An 18,726-nucleotide genomic window follows, 5' to 3' on the forward strand; every position below is an offset into this window, starting at 1 on the left:
TCATTGGTGAAAGCTACCTTGGGAACATGCAGTTCAACTCCAGGAGGCACCACCAAACCTTTAGCAGGCTGAGTTTATTTTCTTAGTCATGCCAGAATACTCACATGATCACACCATTGCCATGATTTCTGGCTGGTCTGCTAATACATTTGTAGCTGTACATTCATATGCCAAACTGGTCCATAAAGCCTCTTCACACCCCAGATAGAGTGGTACTGTATTGGTGTGATCCAAACAGAAACAGAAGAGCACCCACAGACTGTACCACAAGCAGCTTCACATCTGGGTTTTAGGGCTACGGCTGATTGGTGGCTTGGGGTCTTGGGGTCTTGACAGTCACTGCTTTTTGAAAGTTTGGGCTTTTTGAATTCTGGGTTTCTGGGTTCTCTGTAAGAGAATAAATTCCAGATTTCTTTGTTTCTAACTGACCATGAAGCTAGGGCATATGATTAAAGGGGAATTCTTTGCTCCTCTTTACACTGTTAATTTGGCAGACAAAATACTCAAGACAAGGTTTATGAATGTTTCAATCTGTAGTATTCTATTTGGTATGATGACTTTCACAAAGGAACCTTCCAACATGACTTATCAGGTCCACACCACACCCCAAGATGAGTCTTAGAGGGCCTTACAAACATAGTAGGCCTCTCACCAAGTGTTAAAACACTTAAAAAAAAAAGTTAAACATTTTCCTAAAAGCAATGTCCATAGGTGTATACTTAACTCCAGACTCATCATGTTTTATATATGGACAGATTTTTCTTTATCAATCATGTTTCAATTAAGTGCATTAAGTAAAAATGTAAGGTTCTGAATCTTACTGGTTTGGTTCTAGTTTGGTGGTTGGAATGACATTTTCTGTCATTCAGGTAGCAGCTAGCATTTGTTAGGTACCTGTTGTGTGCCTGATGCCTCTGGTTGTCTGTGTGCAGCTCTCCAGTTCTCAGGCAGAGAGAGCACAGGATTGAGCCAGGCTTTGTTTCAATACCATTGTACTTAGGAATTTTGATGATCAGAGCTCTTTATCTGAGATAGATAAAATCAAGTAGGCTGTTATTTTAGACAAAGCTTTGCTCCTCTACTACCAAGATGCCCCCTCCATGCCTCATCCTCCTTTCCTCTTGAAGGAATACAGTGGTTTAAGATACCTGAGAATTTTAAGAGCATTTATGGTCTATGACTTTGGAGGATGATTTCACGTTGTTGGCTGGAATCTTTTCTTTCTCCCTGAATTTCTATCTCTTTAGGTGTTTATCTGGCCTCTTTGTAGAATTCTAACTCTTTATGTTCGGGGACCATATCTCTTTTGGTTTCAAGAATAATATAGTTGCTCAGTAAATATTTATTTTGTATAAAAGTAAGCAACTACTACTTGATCCTATCACTTGTAGTTTTAGACCTGCTACTAGCGTTGATTCTTAGGTTTGACTCCAGTGTGCTCTTGGAGAGCACCAGTGTATTTGTCCTTGACTTCTAATCTTTACAGACAGCGTCAGAAAGGAGGCAGCCACTCGCTACAAAATCTCCCTAGATGTCATGATTAAGACAGACATGTTTAAGATGTGATACCAGGCTCTGTAGCAGGACTCACCCCAGTATCATAACCGTTTTATTTATGTAACCTAATGGCCTTGTAGAATATATTGTTCCCTGTTTTACATAAGAGGCTATCATGAGGCACATTGTTTTTATCTTGTATTTGCAGAAGTGGTAGTAATTAAAACTTCAGTCTTGTAGGAGCATGTTTGTTTACCACTCTAAAGAGATTTCTGCCTTCTAAGTCCAAGGATTTGTATTAGATAGCACTGTGTCAATAAGAAAGCCTTCCGGATTGGATTTTTTCATTCCTTATTTAATGTTATTTTACTGCTCACGCATAATAAAAGATTATTAATAGGAATGTGTCACATAAGCTAATTAATTATGTAATTTGAGAATCTTATGATGCATTTATCTTGTTATACTTGTCACTTTAATAAATTATGAATCTGGCTTTACTTACCTGTTTTATTTACGCTTTAGAGTAATGAGTTCCATTGTGACATTTCCATTCTTTGTGTTGCTCCCTACGCTGCCTTTCCCCAGCACCGAGGTTCTTGAATGGGCTTTTCTGATGGAGCGCCTTGGCAAAGCTTGTTTAAAGCTTGCGTGTAAGGACTGCATCCTGTAGTTCTGTGTCTTGAAATGATGCCACTTTTGTGAAAGCACATATCTCAAGATCCCTACGCTTTCTCTGTGTTGAAGTATTTTATTTATTGATTATAACATTCATTTCTAATCTTACTACGGCTGTACTTGCGTGTTTTAGTATTTATTCCCTAGTCATTTCTACTGTGTTACTCATTTTGGAACGCAGCTTGTTCGGTGGCATAGGATCATGTTAGCAGTCTTCTGCAGACCACTCTTCATAACATTCCTAGGTCCATGCAGCCTGGAGACTCAGGCTCTGAGCCGGAGTTTCCTTGGCTCATGTTCCTGGGAGTCATTTAATCTTTCATGCCTCACTCCTCAGAGTTTAACACCTTCTGAATCTATTGCAAATAGCATCCTAATGATTTCCCTTTTTGGTCTCTTTTCCCTTTGGTTTTTTCTTCTTTTTCTTCTTTTCAAGTAATTGCTGAAAGACATAAATACGCTATATCACTGACCTTGTTAAAGCCCCGCCCTCTCTCCATGCTCTGGAAGGGGTCATCATACCACAGAGACTGCTGTGATGTGGCTTGTCCCTTGCTCTCTCCCTTGCCCAGAGGTCAGAGGAGTTCTTAGTGGTGCTCGTTCGTTGTTTACCATCAGTGCATAGTGTCACATTGCAGTTTATACCTTAAAATTGCAATTTTGCAATTAGATTTATGAAAAGAAGAATCTGGAAGCAGACAGTAGTTTGAAGTCTGTACTGATGACGAAACTCTGAGGATGGACAGTGGTGAGGACCCAACTCTGCCCCAGCATGACTCTGTGGCCAGTGACTTCACTCTTAGGAAGAGAGTTGACAGTGCATTCATCACACCATTTCCAGGGCACTGAAGACGAGCTGAAGGGACGAATGCACTTAGGCATGACTTCGTGAGAATCTTTGATGTGCTAGTTACAGGGAATACCAAGTTTACAAATCATGTTTCTGCATTTCTTAACCTTTTAAAAAATTATTATTGAGCTATACAATTTTCTCCGTTCTCTTCCCCTCCTCCCCTCTCCCCTTCTATCCTCTCCCATGATCCCCATGCTCCCAATTTACTCAGGAGATTTTGTCTTTTTCTGCTTCCTATGTAGATTAGATCCATGCATGTCTTTCTTAGGGTCCTCTTTGTTGTCTAGGTTCTCTGGAGATTGTGAATTGTAGGCTGGTTTTTCTTGGATTTATGTCGAAAAGTCACTTATGAGTGAGTACATATTATATTTGTGTTTCTGGGTCTGGCTTACCTCACTCAAAATGATGTTTTCTAGATCTATCCATTTGCCTGCCAATTTCAAGATGTTATTTTTATTCCACTATGTACTACTCCATTGTAGTACCATATTTTCTTTATCCATTCTACGGTTGATGGACATTTAGGTTGTTTCCAGGTTGTGACTATGACAAAGAATGCTGATATGAACATAGTTGAGCACATGTCCTTGTAGTACGATTGAGCATCCTTTGGGTATATACCCAAAAGTGGTATTGTTGGGTCTTGAGGTAGGTTGTTTCCTAATTTTTTGAGAAATTGCCATACTGATATCCATAGGGGCTGTACCAGCTTGCAGTCCCACCAGCAATGCAGGAGTGTTCCCTTTACCCCACATCCTCTCTAGCATAAGCTGTCATCAGTGTTTTTGACCGTGGCCATTCTTACAGGTGTAAGATGGAATCTCAGAGTTGTTTTCATTTGCATTTCTCTGATGACTGAGGATGTTGAGCATTTCCTTAAGTGTCTCAGCCATTTTAGAGTCCTCTGTTGAGAGTTCTCTGTTTAGGTCTGTACCCTGTTTTGTAGTTAGATTATTTGTTCTTTTAATAACCAATTTTGTGAGTTCTTTGTACATATTGGAGATCAGCCCTCTGTCTGATATGGGGTTGGTGAAGATCTTTTCTCATTCTGTAAGCAGCCATTTTATCTTGTTGACCATGTCCTTTGCTTTACAGAAGCTTCTCGTTTCAGGAGGTCCCGTTTATTAATTGTTTCTCTCAGTGTCTGTGCTGCTGGGATTCTATTTAGGAAGTGGTTCCCTGTGCCAGTGCGTTCAAGTGTACTTTTTACTTTCTCTTCTGTGAGGTTCAGTGTGATTGGTTTTATGTTGAAGTCTTTGATCCATATAGACTTGAGTTTTGTGCATGGTGAGAGATATGGATCTATTTTCATTTTTTCCTACATGTTGATATCCAGTTGTGCCAGTACCATTTGTTGAATATGCTTTCTTTTTTTCCATTTTATTTTATTTTTTTATTGCTTCTTTGTCAAAGGTGTTCGTAGGTGTGTGGATTGATATCTGGGTCTTCAATTCGATTCCATTGGTCCTTCTATCTGTTTTTATGCCAATACCAAGCTGTTTCAGTACTGTAGCTCTTGCAGTAGAGTTTGAGGTCAGGGATTGTGATGCCTCCAGAAGTTTTTTTATTGTACAGAATTGTGGCTATCCTGGGTTTTTTTGCTTCTCCATATGAAGTTGAGTATTGTTCTTTTGAGGTCTGTGAAGAATTTTGCTGGGATTTTGATGGCTATTGCATTGAATTTGTAGATTGCTTTTGGTAAGATTGCCATTTTTACTATGTTAATTCTACCTACCCATGAGCATGGGAGATCTTTCAATTTTCTGGTGTCTTCTTCTATTTCTTTCTTCAGAGATTTAAAGTTCTTGTCATACAGGTCTTCCACTTGTTTGGTTAGATTTACTCCAAGATAATTTATGTTATTTGTGGCTATTGTGAAGGGTGATGTTTCTCTGATTTTCTTTCCCAGCCCATTTATCATCTGTGTAAAGGAGGACTACTGATTTTCGAGTTAATCTTGTATCCTGTTACATTACCGAAGGTGTTTATGAGTTGTAGAAGTTCCTTGGTAGAATTTTTGGGGTCATTTATGCAAGCTATCATATCATCAGCAAATACTGAGAGTTTGACTTTTTCTTTTCCGATTTGTATCCCCTTCATCTATTTTTGTTGTCTTATTGCTCTAGCTAGGACCTCAAGAACTATATTGAATAGCTATGGAGAGAGTGGACAACTTTGTCTTGTTCCTGATTTCAGTGGAATTGCTTTGAGTTTCTCTACATTTAGTTTGATGTTGGCTGTTGGCTTGCTGCATATTGCCTTAATTATGTTTAGGTATGTTCCTAGTGTCCCTGCTCTCTCCAAGACCTTTATCATGAAGCAGTGTTGTATTTTGTTGAAGGCTTTTTTTCAGCAACTAATGAGATGATCATGTTTTTTTTTTTATATGGTGGATTACATTGACAAATTTTTGTATGTTAAACCATCCCTGCATCTCTGGGATGAAGCCAACTTGATCATAGTGGATGATGGTTCTGTTGTGTTCTTGGATTCGGTTTGTCAGTATTTTATTGCGTATTTTTACATCAATGTTCATGAGTGAGATTGGTCTGTAATTCTCTTTCTTAGTAATGTCTTTGTGTGGTTTGTGTATCAAGGTAATTGTAGCCTTGTAAAAAGAGTTTGGAAATGTTCCTTCTGTTTCTATTGTGTGGAACAATTTGAGGAGTATTGTTATAATTCTTCTTTGAAAATCTTGTAGAATTCTGTACCGAAACCATCTGGTCCTGGGCTTTTTTTTGGTTGGGAGACTCTTGATGACTGTTTCTATTTCTTCAGCAGTTATAGGTCTATTTAAGTTGCTTATCTGGTCTTGATTTAATTTTGGTAAGTGATATTTATCCAGAAAATTGTTCATTTCCTTTATGTTTTCCAATTTTGTAGAGTACAGGTTTCAAAATATGACCTGATGATCCTCTGTATTTCCTCCGTGTCTGTTGTTATGCCCCCCTTTTCATTTCTGATTTTTTTTTAAATATTTATTTTGTATACAATATTCTGTCTGTGTGTATGCCTGCAGGCCAGAAGAGGGCACTAGACCCCATTACAGATGGTTGTGAGCCATCATGTGGTTGCTGGGAATTGAACTCAGGACCTTTGGAAGAGCAGGCAATGCTCTTAACCTCTGAGCCATCTCTCCAGCCCCCTTCTGATTTTGTTAATTTGGATATTCTCTCTGCCTTTTGGTTAGTTTGGATAAAGTTTTGTCTATTTTGTTGATTTTCTTGAAGAACCAACTCTTCATTTCATTGATTCTTTGTATTGTTTTCTTTGTTTCTATTTTGTTGATTTCAGCTCTCAATTTGTTTATTTCCTGGAATCTAGGCCTCCTGGGCGAGTTTGCTTCTTTTGTTCTAGAGCTTTCAGGTGTTCTGTTAACTCACTAGTGTGGGATTTTTTCATCTTTTTTTATGTAGGCGTTTAGTGCTATGAAGTTTCCTAACACTGCTTTCATTGTGTCCCATAAATTTGGGTATGTTGTGTGGCCATTTTCATTGAATTTTAGGAAGTCTTTAATTTCTTCCTTTATTTCTTCTAGGTGAGCATTGTTTAATTTTCATATGTTTGTGGGCTTTCTGAAATTAGTGTTGCTGCTGAATTCTAATTTTAAGCCATGGTGATTCGATAAGATACATGGAGTTATTCCTATTTTTTTTTTTTTTTTTGTATCTGTTGAGGTTTGCTTTGTTACCTAGTACATGGTCAGTTTTTGAGAAGGTTCCATAAGGTGCTGAGAAGAAGGTATATTCTTTTATGTTTGAATGGAATGTTCTATAGATGTCTGTTAAATCCATTTGAGTTAACATCTATTAGTTTTCTTATTTCTTTGTTAAGTTTCTGTGACAGACCTATTCAGTGGTGAGACTGGTGTATTGAAGTCTCTCACTATTAGTGTGTGGGGTTTAATATGTGATTTAAGCTTAAGTAGTGTTTCTTTTATATATGTGGGTGCTCTTGTATTTGGGGCATAGACATTCAGTATTGAGATTTCTTTTTGATTGATTGGAAAAATTTTCCTAATCCCTTACTCTGAGGCAATGTCTGTCTTTGAGGTGTATTTCTTGTATGCAGCAGAAGGATGGATTCTGTTTTTCGTATCCAATCTCTGAACCTGTGTCTTTTTATGGGTGAGTTAAGTTCATTTATATTAAGGGATATTAATTGTTTGTTCCTGTTATTTTAGAGTTTGTTGTTGATGATGTTATTGTGTGTGTTTTTTCTTTTTTGGGGGGATTTGCTGCTGTGAGATTATCTATTGTTTGTGTTTTTGTGGATGTAGCTAACTTCCTTGGGTTGGAGTTTTTCTTCTAGTACTTTCTGTAGGGCTGTGTTTGTGGCTCTGTCATGGAATATCTTGTTTTGTCCGTCTATGGTGATTGAAAGTTTTGCTGGGTATAGTAGTCTGGGCTGGCATCCGTGGTCTCTTAATGTCTGTATAACGCTTGACCAAGAGTTTCTGTTTCCTTTGAGAAGTCAGGTGTAATTCTGGTAGGTCTGCCTTTATATGCTACTTTGCCTTTATTCTTTACAGTTCTCAATAGTTTTTCTTTATTCTGTATGTTTAGTGTTTTGAATATTATGTGACAAAGGAACTTTTAGTTTTGATCCTGTCTATTTCTGTAAGCTTCTTTTATCTTCAAATGCATATCTTTCTTTACATTTGGAAAGTTTTTCTCAATGATTTTGTTGAATATATTTTCTCTACTTTTGAGTTGGACTTCTTCTCCTTCTTATATTCCTATTATAAATAGGTTTGGTCTTTTCATGGTGTCCCATATTTCTTGGATATTTTTTGTTGGACTTAATGTTTTCTTTGGCACTGAGTCTATTTCTACTATTATATCTTCAGTACTTGAGATTCTCTCTTCCATCTGTTATATTCTTCTCTTTATGCTTGCATTTGTGGTTCCTGATCATTTTCCCATATTTTCTGTTTCCAGAATTCCCTTGGTTTGTGTTTTCTTTATTTTCTTTATTTTGTTTTTCAAGTCTTGTATCATTTCTTTCATCTATTTGATTAGTTTTCTTGGTTTTCTTTAAGGGATTTGTTGTTTTCTTCCAGTTTTTTGTTTGTCTTTTCTTCCATTTCTTTGAAGTAATTTTTCATTTCCTTTTCAAGGGCCTCGAATATTCTCCTAAAGTTATTTTTTTCCTGCTTCATCTATATTGGGGTATTTAAGTCTTGCTATTGTAGAGTCACCTGTTTTTGTTGGTGTTGTGTTGCTCTTTGTGGTGTTGAGTGTGTTCTTACCTTGTCTACCCATCTTTTCCTTTGATTGGTGTAGTTGGGGCTGTGTCTCTGGTGATCAATTTTTCAGGTGCCAGTGGATCCAAGGTTCAGATGGTTGCCCCTCATGGTGTAGTCAGGGCCATGATTCCAGGCACCCTGGAGGTCACTGGATGTTTCCTGATATTGCTTGGCACTCCCGGGTGTCGTTCCGCAATCCTGGTGGTTGTTTGGTCCTGCTCCTGCTGAGGGTCTGCTGAGGCTCCTGCTGAGGGTGAGGTGGCTGGTTCAGGACTGTTCCTGTGGAGGTCTCTGGGTTGGGCCTGGTCCTGTGGAGAACCCTGGCTCGGGCCTGGTCCCCTGGAGAGTGCTGGTTCAGGCCTGCCTTCTTAACCTTTTGAGAATGTTATATTGCATAGAAGTGAGGGTGACTCATGAAAAGGATTATCTGAATTGTGTACCTATTAAGAATATTGTCACATTCATGGGATGGCAGCTTTATAATGTTGTACATCTAGTAAATGTCACTGAGATGTACACTTGCCAATGAGTAGTCTCATCTCAGTAAACTTTACTTCAACTGAAAAAGGAAAAAGCATTGAAGTGACTAGTGATACATTTCACACTGATCACAAGATACCAGTGCATCAGGGCCATGATAGTGACCTACTGTATTAAATTTTGTTCTCTTCAGTCCTCAGTATGTTATTATTTGTGTGGCATATGTGTGTATATATGTTTGTGTATGTACAGGTGTGCATGAGTGTGTACACAGGCATGTAGAGAATAGAGCTCTATATTAGGTGTCTTTCTCAATCACTATTTGCCTTATATTTTGATTCTTTAGTATCATGTGTCAGTTATTCATAATCGGGCATCACTGTACTCAGCTTCACCCTTTCTCCTTACCTGCCCCTTCTATTTCTGACAATCCCTTTCTTTTCCCAACCAGCTTCTCCTTTCAGTGAGTTTTACTAGATTGTTTAAATCAACATGTAGGTGAGAGTAAGGTCTCCACCCTCCATTGTTAGCTGTATATAAATCCTTAGGGAGAGGTAAGGATGGTGAACTCCACCCCTCTACAGAGATAGGGTCTGTCACTGGATCGCTAGGATAGGTGGGCTGCCTGCAATCTCCTGCTGTTACTGGATGTGCTTGGAATCACTTGGCTTTGAGTTTGGTGCTGGGATCCGAACTCTGGTTCTCATTCTTGTTGCCCTAAGCACTATACCCACTGAGTTACATTCCCAACCCCATCCCTAAGTATCTTTAATTCTGTATATTTGGTAGCGAGTGGTCAACTATACAAGATTCAGGAACACTGCAGCACTTGTGGGATCGTTTATAGATTAGATAAGAGAGAAGGATGTAAGAGATGAGGAGATCTGTGTTTTGCTGTCCAGGATGAGCTAGTAAACATGCCATGTGAGAGGCTACAGAATTTAATTGGCCCAGCTTGAAGAAAAGCACCAGCAGCTGCCTTCCTTTTGCTAGTCTGTCACCATGATGACACGTTATGGAGAATACAGGAGGGGCAGGCAAAGCCTGGAGTCCTGGCTGGTTCTGTCAGCTCCAGTTTCCCTAGCGAATGTATGTGTTGTCAACAACAGTGCCTGCCTCAGGAGTAAGACTTTGATTTTGTTGATGTGCTAAAACCACGCAGTTTTATTGAAAACTCAAAATTATTTCATTAACCCATGAATTTTCACATTCTCACATGGCTAAGCTCTTTAGTTTTGTTCCCTTTCTGGCATATTTTGTCCTTCAAATTATTCTATTAGTGTTCTTTGTTATTATTTTTTTTTAGCATTTTGTCCTTTTTGCACACAGTTTAAGAAAAAATGTAAAATAATATCCCTTAACTTATACCTTTTGTGTAATAAATAGCATGTTTATAAAAAGTGCACAAACTAATCTTGGTAATATTTGTCACCTGCTGATAGATATCTCTCAATTTTAAGTTTTCATTAGCGTGTATCTGATTCTGTACAACAATGTCCATTCACAAATGTGTCTGTAGATTCAGCATCACTGGTGATGTTTCTGATTTACATTATATGATCTCAGACTGGTAGACACGCATATATTCTTAAGGCAAAATTGAGTTGTGGAACAGCTGACATCTGGAGGAAGAGCCCAGAGGAAGAGGGAGCTAGAGGGAATTGTGGGAACTCACTGTGTCTGGGTATGTATTCTCCAAACATTTGATTTACAGGTTTGACTTAGCCTAGAAAGGTGGTAGAGGGAGACGAGAGGGTAGAAAACTGCAGAAAAGCTTGTTGGGTGCCCTGGATAACTTTGTTATAATCCCAAATTTTCTTTTTTAAAATTTTATTCATCTTATTTTCCTCCTTTATTAAACAGATTATTTTCTCATAAAATATAATCTGAATATAGTTTCCCCTCCCTCTACTTCTCCCAGTTCCTCCCACCTCCTCTTCCATCCAGATGCACTCCCTTTCTGTCTCTTTTAGAAAAGAAAATGCTTCTAAGAGACATGACAAAGTAAAAGAGAGTAAGATAAAACAAAAACTGTTTGTTATAGTTTTCCATTGATAAATGATTGTTTGTTCCTGTCTAATGCTTTAATGAAAATAAAAACACATTATTTTACTTTTTCTTCGTATTTCTAGTTAGTGTACAAAATCACGAGTTATCTTATGACGTTTTCATAGGTGTGTGTCTTTGTCCAATGCTCTTTGTCACCTCCCCACTGGTTCTCCTCCTCCCCAAACAGCTTCTCGTCTGCTTTCATGACATACATATATTTAAATTTAAAGCCTGTACATGAAAGAAAATAGTATTTTGTCTTTTTCTTGTCTGGTTTGTTTTTACTTAACATGTTGTGTCCATTTTCCTGCCAACAAACAAGCTTCTTCATAGCAAGTGCAAGCTTCTGTTGGTGGACCTCTTGGTGGTTCCATGTTAGATTGTTGGAAACAGTGAACAATAAACAGAGATGTGCTGGCATCTCTGTGTCATGTGCTGACTTAGGGCTTTGGGAATATACCCAGAAGTGCTATATATGATCACATAGGAGTTATTTTTAAGGTTTTTTCTTCCCTTTCCTTCCCTCCCCTCCCCTCCCCTTCCCTCCCCTCCCCTCCCCTCCCCTCTCCTTCCCTCCTTCCTTCCTTCCCTCCCTCCCTCCCTCTTTTCATCCCTCTTTGCTTCCTTTCCTCTCTTCTTTCTTTCTTTCTTTCTTTCTTTCTTTCTTTCTTTCTTTCTTTCTTTCTTTCTTTCTTTCTTTCGAGAGTGCATGTACCCATGTACCTGTAGAGGTCAGAGAACAATTTGTGGGAGTTGGTTCTCTTCTTTCATCATGTGGGGCCTGGGAACTGAACTCAAGTTGTCCAGCTTGGTAGCAAGTGCTTTTTACCCACCTAGCCTTCTTGAGAACTAGACAGTTCTACTTTTAGTTTATTTATTTATCTTTTTTTAATGTGTTTGGGTGTTTTGCTTCCACGTATGTCTGTGTACCTGGTGTCTGGTGTCTGCTTTGGAAGTCAAAAGATGGTGTTGGATCCCCGAGACATGGAATTACAGACAGCTGTGAGCCACCATGTGAGTTCTGAAATTGAACCCTTGTCCTCTGGAAGAGCAGCCAGTGCTCTTAACCAGTGAGCCATCTCTCCAGGCCCCGTTTTAGTTATTCTGAGGAGTCGGTAGGAGCTGTACATGTTTATATCCCATCACCAATGTGTAAGGACTCCTCTGCCCGCACCCTCCCCAGCACGTTTAGTCACTGTTTTCGTAATAACAGTCATTCTTCCTGGGGTGAGATGGAATCTCAGTGTCGTTTCCATTTGCTTTTCCACAGTGGTTGAGGATACTATACATATTTTCAAGTACTTCTTGCCTAGTTCTTTTGAGAACCGCCCGTTCAGTCAGGATTTGGTTCTTTTGGCGTTTAATGTTTTTGTAGTTATTTGTAGATTTTAGATGCCCAGTGTATGACTGGCAAAGGTTTCTTCCCTCACGGCTGCTCCTCTCATAGTGTGGAACCTTACTGTCAATTCCTGGAGTTCTTGCTGAGCATAGTAGTCCTTCTCAGAAAGCACTTGCCGCTTCCGTGTCCTCGGGTTCTCCCTGACATTTCAGGCTTTCCTCAATGGTGTCTGATCTACATTGAGTGCGGTTTCATGTGGGATGGGAGATATGGATCTAGTGTGATTTGTCACACGTGGACATTTGTTGAAAATGCTACTGGGTGGCTGTACCTTGTGGGTTTGTTTTCACCGGTCCCAATGGTCTGTATGGCTGCTTTGTGCCGGGGCCCTGCTGACTTTGTTGCTATGCTCTGTGGAGTAATTGGAGGTCAGGTTTCTGTTATCTGCAGCATTTCTTTTTCTGCTTAGTATTGTTTTGGTTAGTCTGGGTTTTTGTACTTCCATATGAATTTTAGGATTGAAAAATATTTGAAATTTTAAAATAGACTAAATTATAGTGTCAGTCATTGAATAAATGAGAACTTTGTTTATGATACTTACAAGAATTATAAGCTCATTGCTTATATATTGTTAGCATGCCTTATTTTCTCCATGTTTTTATACCTGGAATACATACCACATATCCACACTTTCAAGATTATCTTGGATTTGGTATGTGGCAAGCTGCACTTACATGCATATTCGTTGTGTATCGTGGGAGCTGAGTCTGTGGAATAGAGAGTATCCGGCATAAGTAGATGGGCTGCAGCTCAGGCAGGAGAGTGTTTGCCCAGGATGCATGAAGCCCTGGGTTTGATTTCTAGGACACCATCAATGGGGTGTGGTGACACACGCCTTTGATTCTAGCACTTTGAAGGTAAAGGAGGGTGGATTAGGAATTTACTGTAATCCTGCTCTCTTGTGGTTTGCGAGCAGCTTGAGCTACATGAGACCCCCCCCCTCAAATAAAGTTATGCTTTTGATTGAACAGTATAAAGAAATGTATTAGCAATGTTAGAGTCATGATCTTTTTAGACAGCCTTATTCCTCCCTCCCTCCCTCCCCCCTCCCTCTCTTCCTTTTTTTTTTTAAATTTTTTTAAGACAGGATTTTTCTGTATAGTCCTGGCTGTTCTGGAACTCACCCTGTAGACCAGGCTGGCCTTGAAATTACAGAGATCCGTTTGCCTCGGCCTCCCGAGTGCTGGGATTAAAGGTGTGCACCACCACTGCCCAGTTTGAGATTTTGAATTTTTAAGGAGACTGAACTTTTAATGTGTTTGAATTTATAAAGACTGTGTGACTTTGAAAGTTACTTATGTTTTATGTTGTGATATTAATATTAATGAGCCATCTTGAGGCTAACTGAGAAAGGAAAGGTTCTAATTGAAAAGTTATGTGTTTGTGTGAAGTTGACAAGGGGTCAGTTGTACTGGCTTGTTTTATGCCAGCTTGACACAAACTAAAATCATCAGAGAGGAAGAAGCCTCAGTTGAAGAAAAAATGCCTCCATAATTTCCAGCTGTAGGGCATTTTCTTTATTAATGATCGAAGGGGAGGCCCAGCCCATTATGGGTAGTGCCACTTCTGGTCTAGTGGTCCTGGGTTCTATAAGAAAGCAGGCTGAGCAGCCATGAGGAACAAGTCAGTAAGCAGCTCCTCTCCATGGCTTCTGCATCAGCTCCTGTCTCTAGGATCCTGCCCTACTTGAGCTCCTGTCCTGACTGCCTTTGACTGTCATATGGGCTGTGAGTCTACCAAGTCATTTTGTCGTGATGTTCAATCACAGCAGTAGTGACCCTGACTAAGACAGTTGTCCAGCAACCTGCTAAGAAATGGGCTCCATATAATCAGTTGCTGTAGCTGGAAGAGAGACTTGTGAACCATCAGTATTAGTCTCTGAAGACTAGCTACGGTAGAGATGGGGCCCCTTTGGTGGGGTCCTTGGGCAGCTAAGGAACTGCATTAAGAGTGTCTGCACCTTTGTAGACAGGACAAGAATGCAGTTAGAAGCAGAGATAGGGAGAGGATGTTAATCACAAACTCCACATACTGAACAACAAGAGAAGACCAACCCTACGTCAGAGTGGACCAAGCATAAGGGGGAGTAAGTGGCTACTTCCAGCGCTGATAGAATGACTTGTGAAGAGGAAACAGTCTATACAAATTCAGAGTCGACCTCACTGGCACGTAGATCATCATCTGAATGTTGTCATCACTCCATTTCTAGGATAGCTGTGGTTCCTCAGCACTTTTCATGAACTATACAGACACCATGTCGCTTACATTGCTTATGGAAGAAACGATTTAAAGTGACTGGGCAGAACTAATGTTTTCCCCAAAAGAACTGTAACTGGGCAAATGATCCTTGCTAATTTGGGTAGAACTCTATGCCTTTATTTCCTAAGTAGTCTGTAGTATTTATTTACACTGCTTCATACTGGACTAAGAATGGACAAGTGAGAGTGTAAAGTTTTTTTAAGGTTTATTTTTAACCGTGTGTGGTGGGTGGTATGTACAGACAGGTGCAGGTGTCTGTGGATCTCTGGTGCTGGAGTTACCTGTGGCTGTTCCCTGTGGGTGCTGGGTACCCAATAGGTCTGCTGTACATCCTTTTAATTGTTGAGCCCTCTCTCTATCTCTAGGATGAAAAGTTCTTAAAATTAAAATTTAAAATATTAAACATCTATAGACTATCCTGCTGGCATGTTTATTAGAACACAATAGGATAAAAATAGAAAACAAGGTTGGAGAAATGGCTTACTGGTTAAGAGCAATTGCTGCTGTTTCAGAGGTCCCAGGTTCAATACCCAGCACCCACATGGCAGCTCACAACGGTTTCTAACTCCAGTTCCAGTGCCCTATTCTGACATTAGTGAGCCCTGCATGCACATGCCCCACCAGCATGCATGCAAGCAAAATACTCATACACATACAATAATAAAAAATAGGAAACAAAACATTACTAAAAAGAAGAAGCAGTAAAAAATAGAGAAACTAGCATAAAACTTCTAGTCGTAGCACACTAGTCAGTCAGTCGTGGAGTGCTTGCCCCACATGCCTTTAGGTTGCTTCATGCACTTCATTACGTGGCACGGTGGTGAGTTCTTAGAATCCCAGTATGCAATATGCAGGATGTCGGAGGGTCAGAAGTTCAAAGTCACTTTTATTTAGTCAACTCAAGGGATGCCTGGGTTACATGAGAAAATCAAGAAAAAAAGAAGGAAAGCAAGGAAGGGGAAGAAAGAAAGAGGGAAGAAAGGGAGAGAAAGAAAGATTTAAAGGTGAGCCTTTAAATTCTAGGTTATTGACTATGTAAACATGCAAGCACGTTTATTTTAACGTTTGTGTTGGCCTTGGTTAGGGCTGCATCTTAGAAGTACAGCTCTTGTATATATGCATGAGGTCCTTGGTGCACTTGAATACTGAAAGAAAAATGGTACCAAACAAGGACCAGGAAAGGTTAATAGTCACAGAGCTTATTATGTTACCATAGATGGGTTTTAAATACTAAAATGACATGGTTTTATAAATAAAATCAGGTATTTATTCATACTTTGTAGCCTTTTGGAGACCGCTTCAATGATAGGCTTTTCAATGGGAACAATTTTAAAAATCAAATTTATTTTGAATGATCACAGTATTAAATATTTAGTATAGCCATAAGATGTGGAAATATAGGTTTCTCAGCTTATAACTTAGAAGAGAGAATGAGACAAGTGTACAAAGCCTTCAAATGCCTGGCTGTACATCCCAGGCAGCACCAGGGTAGCAGCAGAAGAGGGATGAAGTGGAAGTCCCAGCTGGGCTGGCAAGGTGGGAGGATGGAGTTGGATGGAAACGCGTGGACCAAGTGTCTTTATGATGGAGTAGAATTTCGACCACGCTGGAGGGTCTGCTGGTTTTTCCTAGGCAGAGACGAGCCAGTTCCAGGCGGTGAGAGTGATGGCGGGAGAGGCAGACTCTGGGCATGGCTTTCACCATGGTAAGGAATCCCAATTTGGCTAGAGAGGAGACTTAACTTGCCAGCTGAAATTTGGATGGTAATTGGCCCCAAAGATGGTGAAATTAGGTTTCTCATGCTTATTCTCCTCTTAATGCCCAGTCAGTAACTAGTTTTTCTCACATTTTCATATTAAAGGAAAATAAAAAAAACTGAGTAGGCTGCAAATGATGAGATTTTACTTGGCTCTGCGAGGACTTTTACAAAAATGGCAGCAGCTGTTTACATGGTTTCTGTGATTATCCCGTGCACATCAGAATGATTTCCCCATTGTTTTATGCACGAGTCCACATTTGATTCAGCTGTCTTTGATTGTTTGCCATTCTCACTCTGCTTGCACTTACCTGATGACGGAAATATCATAAATTTGGAATTACAGGCTCTTCCAGCTTCAGAGTGCTGCCTCTTCACTACACGCCGTGTGGCACGGTGCTCGGTTTGAGCGCGCTGGCACAATTCACAAAGCAGCAATGCTCCTGGATTTCCAAATCAAGCATTTGAAGGAAATGATATTTGCAGAATGTGCTATAGTGGTGAATTTGGAGAGTACAAGATAATTACTTGTAATTATGGCAATTTCTGTAAGGGAAATCATCTTAATTTGTTCCCACTAAGAAACAGAATTGCTTTTCTCATAGCATCGAATCTTTTTAGGAGATTAATGCTGTGTGCCTTCATTACTTTGAATGGACATTACAGCTTTTCACTACATCTGAAATTAACCTTTTAATTCACACTTCTGTTTGAATTTCTGTTAGATGCACTCTTCACTTATTTAAAAAATCATATTCCAGAGCTTTTGGACAGAGCTTACACATCTCTCCCAAGAGAATAATGCATTTCGACTAGGCCAGGAGACCACAGAGGAGGGACAGTGTGATGGCGAGAGTCTGCCCACTGTCCCTGAAATTTTTAAATTAGATGGCCGTTAGGCTTCTGGGTAATTGCTCTGGGTTGAAGGACTGGCATGTGTCTGGGCATTCTGTGGAGACAGATTCTGCTTCTCTTGTTTTAAGTACTTAGTTGTGCCATTTGGGAAAGGTAGCTTATATATGGATAAAACAGAGAAACTCGAGTGAGAGGAATGAGTTTCTAACAGAGTAGAATTAACTGGAAAGCACTGGAAAAGGAGTGAGGACTGTGTGTCTTAATAGTTAACAGTGATGCTAACGACGAGACCCAAGTTACTGTTAGGTTGCAGTTGTCTACAAAAGTATAAATTTCTTGAGCATCTGAGCTTCTGGAAATGTTTGAAATAAAGTCTTTAAGGCTGGGGAGATGGTTTAGCGGGTAAAATGCCAATCACAAACCTGAGTTTGTATTCCCAGCACTCAGGTAAAAACTGGTCATAGTGATGCGTTCATCAGTAACCTTAGCTCTGGAGGAAAGAGAGAGGTGGAGACAGGAGGGTAATGGAGCCAGGCTAGCTAGAACAGTGAGCTCCAGACACAGGTTGTCTGCCTGTCTCTAAAAATAAAAGAATGATGGTGATCTCTGGCCTTCATAAGCACATGTGGGGTTTGTAACACATGCACACACAGAAATATCTTTGCATGCTATAGGGGTTTCTTTTGGCTGCAGTGAGTTGAAGATAGTATATTTTCTTGTCACTGTTCTATTGCTGTGAAGAGACACCAAGGCAACTTAGAAAAAGAAAGCATTTTAATTGGGGGCTTGCTTGCAGTTTTAAAGGGTCAGTCCATGACAGTCATCTCAGGGAGCGTGACGGCAGGCACTACTCAACTAAAGCAGTAGTTGAGGACTAGAAGGGGCGGGGAGAGGGAGAGGGAGAGGGAGAGGGAGAGGGAGAGGGAGACCACCTCAGTGAAACAGGTCCTCCAACAAGGCCCCAGTTCCTAAACCTTCCCAGAACAGTTCCACAACCGGGAACCAGACATTCAAATATATGGGCTAGGGGGCCATTGTTATTCAGTTGTACTAGAATTTTTCTCCTTTTCAATCCCAAGTGCAGTGTTTCTTAGGGTAGAGACATTCCTGTGTTTAAGATCCAGGAGGGAGGATGGCATTTTGACTGTTAGTTCTCAGCATCAAACAGAAACCATAGCTTTTTGATAGGATCAGAGCAGGATCAGGTAGAAAGGCAAAGCTAGGAGGGGACAAAAACTTCAGATAACTCAGAAGCCACATCTTAAAGTTTCTAGAAGTCTCAATTGTCACCAAACTTGGATGAATAGATTAATTACTTCAGTATGCATTTATTGGTGGTCTATTAATATGCCAAACAGTTTGGATTTGGGGCTTTTGCAGGTTTTGGAACATTCACATATACATAATAAGATGTCTTGGAAATGGGATTCATGCCTAACCATAGAGTTCATTTGGTTCCTGTACTCCTCATATACATAGTCTGAAGGTAATTTTACACACATCATGTTGTCACTCTTAACCTAGAGGTTTTAGAACATTTTTTGATTTCTGTGATGTTGTCCCTGGGACTTCTGTTCTCTTTATAGCACACCATCCTCCTTTGTCCAGTAGTTTAGTTATATAGTCATAAAGAGCTTTTGAATGTATGGATG

The 18,726-nt window shown here is 39.8% G+C and overlaps 1 protein-coding gene across 3 annotated transcripts in view; it reads left to right on the forward strand.

Moving 5' to 3' along the window:
- Ttc28 (tetratricopeptide repeat domain 28) overlaps nucleotides 1-18,726 on the forward strand; it is a 460,167-nt gene that overhangs the window by 131,035 nt on the left and 310,406 nt on the right. The window lies entirely within an intron of this gene.

Source organism: Alexandromys fortis, unplaced genomic scaffold, assembly GCF_014885135.2.
Source record: "Alexandromys fortis isolate MF-2015 unplaced genomic scaffold, M_Fortis_MF-2015_v1.1 scaffold_193, whole genome shotgun sequence".
Classification (NCBI taxonomy): domain Eukaryota; kingdom Metazoa; phylum Chordata; class Mammalia; order Rodentia; family Cricetidae; genus Alexandromys; species Alexandromys fortis.